This window comes from Mirounga leonina, unplaced genomic scaffold (assembly GCF_011800145.1).
Source record: "Mirounga leonina isolate KUSES-001 unplaced genomic scaffold, KU_Mleo_1.0 Mir_114, whole genome shotgun sequence".
In the NCBI taxonomy this organism is placed as follows: domain Eukaryota; kingdom Metazoa; phylum Chordata; class Mammalia; order Carnivora; family Phocidae; genus Mirounga; species Mirounga leonina.
Window position 1 is genome coordinate 1,898,604 of NW_023270265.1, and position 5,921 is coordinate 1,904,524.

Sequence of the window (5,921 nt, forward strand, 5' to 3'; positions counted from 1 at the left end):
TGTGTTATGCGCAACTATAGCAACTAATTACCTCTCGCGAGAATTTAGTTCTGGCAATCACAAGTTTATCCCAAGACTCGCGATAAAATTTTCGGGGAGGAAAACAGCGGTTCGGGAGGTTTCTGCGCCTGCGCTCTGGAACTGTGCGCATGCGCGGCAGCCTCCCTGCTCTAGGTCACTTTGTCCGCAAGTGCAATTTCCTTTTGGCATAAGCCGTGAGTTTTCCAACTTTCGATCCTGTTTTCTCGACTCCTTTCTTTCAATATCCCTACATAAATAGGAGAAAAACCAAGAGGAAATTTAGTTAAAATAAAAGCCTTTAGTACATGGTTTTGAAAACAGGTCTTTTAAATCCTCCTCCATGAACAATGCAGATTAACAGTATTTTAAAGTGACCCTCTATGCTAAATGAAGTAAGTCAAATACCATATGATTTCAGTCATATATGGAATTTAAGAAACTTAAACGATGAACATGGGGAGGGGGAAGAGCAAACCATAAAACAGACTCTTAACTGTAGAAGAACACACTGAAGGTTGCTGGAAGGGAGGGGGACCTGGCGGTGGAGAGGGGATGGGTTAAATGGATGATGGGTATTAAGAAGTACAATGTTGTGATGAGCACTGCATGTTCTATGCAAGTGATGAATCACTAAATCCTACACCTGAAACTAACATTACACTGTATGTTAACTAACTGGAATTTAAATAAAAACTTGGAAGAAAAAAAAGTGAGCTTCTCGTATACTGTTAGCGAGACTGCAAAACAGTCCTACCGCTCAATACTTATACAATAAACAGACTTGAAATATATATTAATCCAAAATTTTAATACGTTCCAAACTCAACATTAGAGTTCTGGAATAGTAAACTACAATACCAAAACATGGAAACAACCGAAGTGCCCATCAATGGAAGAGTGAATAAACTGATATATATGAAATATATATATATATATTCACAAAATAGCATATTACAAAGCAGTCTAAATGAATTATAGCTACTACATGGATTAATCTTAGCAATATACATATTTTCAAATGTTGTAATGTTAAGAGCCAGCTTGAAGAGCCACTGGCCAAATCAGACAATTTGGGAATCAAAATAAACAATGTTAATGGATTACAATCTGTTGAGTAAAATAGGAATCTACAAGTTCACATTGATATAGATAAATGGAGAGAAAGGAAAACTCTAACAGTAGAATGCCAATCCAATAAGACAAAGAAAATGGAAATAGAGAATTACCATTTGGCACACACTATAGAGGTGGATGATTCAGGCAGGAGTCTGTAGTGGATGGGAGGAGGTTTGATGAGAAGATACTGGCATGATTTTGGAATACTAATCAATTACAAAGGAGAAATGGTGAAATGAAGAAACCAACAAGATCATGTGATTAAGGTTAACCACCAGGGTTGGGAGGAGTCTACATTGCATGCCTCCTGTTGAGACTCACTGGGAAAAGCAAAGCATCATTTTGTTGTGTTCCTGCCATCAGAGGGACTCAGGTTGTAGGCCACCCTATTGAAAGACTTTCAAAGACTGGCTCCCTGCTCTGCAGGGAGGCTGGTTCTCCCTCTCCCACTCCCCCTGCTTGTGTTCCCTCTCTCGCTGTGTCTCTGTCAAATAAATAAAATCTTAAAAAAAAAAAAAATAAGGGGCACCTGGGTGGCTCAGTCGTTAAGTGTCTGCCTTCGGCTCAGGTCATGATCCCAGGGTCCTGGGATCGAGCCCCGCATCAGGCTCCCTGCTCTGTGGGGAGCCTGCTTCTCCCTCTCCCCCTTCTTGTGTTCCCTCTCTTGCTGTGTCTCTCTCAAATAAATACATAAAATCTTATAAAAAAGAAACTGTCGAAGACATAAAAGATGGGGAACTATTCCAAATTAAAGGACTATTGGACAGGGGCACCTGGGTGGCTCAGATAGTAAAGCATCTTCCTTCGGCTCGGGTCATGATCCCAGGGTCCTGGGATCGAGCCCCACGTCCGGCTCCTGGCTCAGCCAGGAGCCTGCTTCTCCCTCTGCCTCTCGCCCTGCTCGTGCTCTATCTCTGTGTCTCAAATGAATAAAATCTTTAAAAAAAAAAAAAAAAGGACTATTGGACATAAAGGACATGAAGATACATGACAACTAAATGTAAATTATATTCCTGTACATACAGTATTTTGGACGAGAAGAGAGACATTGTTGGGACAGTAGGCAAAATTTGAATGGCCTCAATGGATTGGATGGTAGTGTACCAAAATTGATTTTCTGATCTGGAAGGTTGTTTGCTTTTATGTAGGAGACTGTCCCTGTTTAGGGGAAAATACACAATGGAGTGTTTAGAAGTCATGGAACGTCATGTCTGCAGTTTGCTCTGTCAATCCTCAAAATGTCCAGAAAGACTAACAATAAAGAATATACGCGTATGTGCCCGCATGCACACACACACACAGTGAGCAATGAAGCAATAAAACGTTAATTATATGAGAATCTGGATGAAAGGGACATTAAAATTCTTTGCACTATTTTGGCAACTTTTCTGTACATTGACAATTATTTCAATAGCTATACACACACACACACACACACACACACCACTCTCCATGGAGATGTGAGGATACAGAATTACCAGATCCAAATTTTAAAAATAAGTTTTATTTCTGCTATAAACATTAAAATTATAAAAATTAAGAAAAGATCTTTTAAATGTTGCAGTGTTATAATTTTTAAAAAATAGACCCATGGAGCTATTAAGGCATTTCTCTCCGGACTTTTTTTCCCAGGTGAGGGCTGTGAGTGAATTTGCACTGAGATAGCCATCCTACCTTGTGCATGAAATACTTTTTTATGTAATAAGTGAAGGTTAGGGCCAAGTCTTTGGTAGGGAACTAGATCACTCATGATGCCTAGGCACGAAAGGATAAGTACAGGTGTCACTTCCTTAAACATAATTAACCACTGTCAATAGACAATGACAGACAGTGCCTGAGGGCAAACCCTTGTGTTCTAGTTCTTTTTTTCTCCTGGAATGCTTAGCAGTGGCCACTCTGAATTTCCTATAGTCCTTACCAGGAAAGGCATTCAAATGTTTTTTTGACTGGTTTAAAACCTCAACTTCATAAGAAAACATGGAAAAGAACCCTCTTTAATGCTACAGAAAATACAACAGTACTGAATAACAGAATTGAATTATCTACACATACAAATGAGTTTGGGGGCAAAAAAAGCTATAATACCTAATAAAATTCAAACTCTTTAGTTTGTGTTTCAAAGACCTCCACTAAATGACTCACTATCACAACAAACTCCTTTCTCATTACTCTGAAAGACTCGTTTCCAATTAGCTAATCTGTTATTTCCAATTTATTTCTGATAGCATCCAATAATACAATCAAATGTATTGCTCACGGGGTGCCTGGGTGGCTCAGTCGTTAAGCGTCTGCCTTCGGCTCAGGTCATGATCCCAGGGTCCTGGGATCGAGCCCTACATCGGGCTCCCTGCTCGGCTGGGAGCCTGCTTCTCCCTCTCCCACTCCCTCTGCTTGTGTTCCCTCTCTAGCTGTCTCTCTCTCTCTCTCTGTGTCAAATAAATAAAATCTTTTAAAAAAAAAATGTATTGCTCACCCTCAAATTGATTTAGAGTCAAAGCAATCACTATCAACATCCCAGATGATTTTTTTTTTGCAGAAATTGACAAGCTGATTCTAAAATTTGTATGGAAATGCAAGAGAGCCAGAATAGCAAACACAATCTTGAAAAAGAACACAGTGGAGGACTCACACTTCCCAATTTCTAGCTTATTACAAAGCTAGTTATCAAGTAATTAAGTACAGCTTAATCAAGGCATAAGGATAAATGTATAGACAAATGGAATGGAAAGTTCAGAAATAAAACTTTGTCTTTATGGTCAGTGATCTCTGGCAAGACTGCCATGACCATTCAATGGGGGAAAGAACAGTCTTTTCAACAAATGATTGTAGGACAACCATATATCCAAATGCAAAAGAAAGAAGTTGGACACCTACCTCACCATATGTAAAAATGAACTAAAAATGTCAAAGACCTAAATATAAGAGCTAAGATCATAAAAATATTAGAGGAAAACATATGGGTAAATCATGCTAAGCTTTCATTAGACAATGGTTTCTTAGACATGACACTGAAAGCACAAGTGACCGAAGAATAGAAATATTGGACGTCATCAGAATTTTAAACTTTTGTGCATCAAAGGACACCAAGAAAGTAAAAAGAGGGCACCTGGCTGGCTCAGTTGGTAGAGCATGCAACTCTTGATCTTGGGGTTGTGAGTTTGAACCCCATGTTGGGTGTAGAGATTACTTTAAAAAAAAGAGTTAAAAAAAAAAAAGTAAAAAGGCAATCCACAGAATGGGAGAAAATATTTGGAAATCTATAGAGAGTGGATATATAATTCTTTGTGTATTACGTTTTTCTATCTTAAAAAACTTTTCTGACTGGGAAGTGACTACTTCCTCCCTGGTATGCCCATTCATTGAGATAACAAAGGTCCCAGCAAGGAGCATGCCTTTGATGTACAAACTAACCGATCCAGAGTCATACCTCCTATATCAGGCCCTCACCACAGGAGGCAATATTCCTCTGCCTTAATTATCCCTGGGCCAGGTATGAGGACATTAGAGACCACTCATGTAGCCCAGATACTCACAGAATTACTCAAACTAGCCAATAATGAACTGTTTGCCCTGTCCTGCTTTGCCTTTCCAGAAACCCCAATAAAGGTCATGACCTAAGCATTCCCCTGGGCCTCCTGACCACCCTGGTGTCTTTCCCATGTGGCCCTGTGTGTGCAGTGCCTCTTGTCTCTAGGATGTTTGAGTATAATAAATTGTTTTCCTGAGCCTCTCCTGGGTATCCTCTTGTGGCTGCACCTAAACTAACCATTTCATAAAAGAATAGAGAACAAAATCATGTAAGGGTCTACTATACAGAATAATACATAAATAACCCTTACAACTCAACAATAAAGAGACAACCAATTTTAAAATGGACAAAATATTAAAAGACATTTTTCCAAAGATAATGCAAATGGACAATAAGCACAAGAAAAGTCATTAGGAAAATGCACATCAAAGCCATAAGGAGAAGTCACTTCACATCCACTAGGATGGCTATAATCAAAGAGACAGATAATGATAGTGTTGGGTTAGGATGAAGAGAAATTGGAAGCTGGGTTCACTGCTAGTAGGACTGTAAAATGGTGCAGCTGTTTTGGAAAACAGTTTGGCAGATCCTCAAAAAGTTAAACATAAAGATACTGTGATCCAGCAATTCCACTCCTAGTTCTAAAGTCAACAGAACTGAAAACACATGTCCACACAAAAACTTGTACATAAATATTCACAGCAGCATTATTCATAATAGCCAAAAGGTGAAAACAACCCAAATGTCCATCAACTGATGCATGGACAAAAAAATGTATGTCCTTATAGTGGATTATCCAGCCACAAAACAGAATGAAGTATTGACTCACACTACAACGCAGATGAGCCCTAAAAAAAAGTATGCTAATTGAAAGAAGCTAGACATAAGGGCCACATATTGAATGATTCCATTCATATGAAAAGCCCAAAATAGGTAAATCCATAAAAACAGAAAGTAGATTGGTGATTGCCAGGGGCGGGACAGAAGGAGGGGGAATGAGGAGTGGCTACTGGTAGGCCTAAAGTTTCTTTTTGGATGATGAAAATGTTCAAAATTGATTATGGTGATGATTGCACAATCTGAATATGCTAAAAACCACTGAAGTGTACACTTTAAAAAGGTGAATGGTATATAAATTATATCTCAATTTTCAAAAAGTTTAAAAATATATTGCTCATATCTTTTCTTTCCTGAATACCTTACCCCCACTTCCCGTATTACCAAATCCCATCACTGTTACTTTTTCAAAATCTAC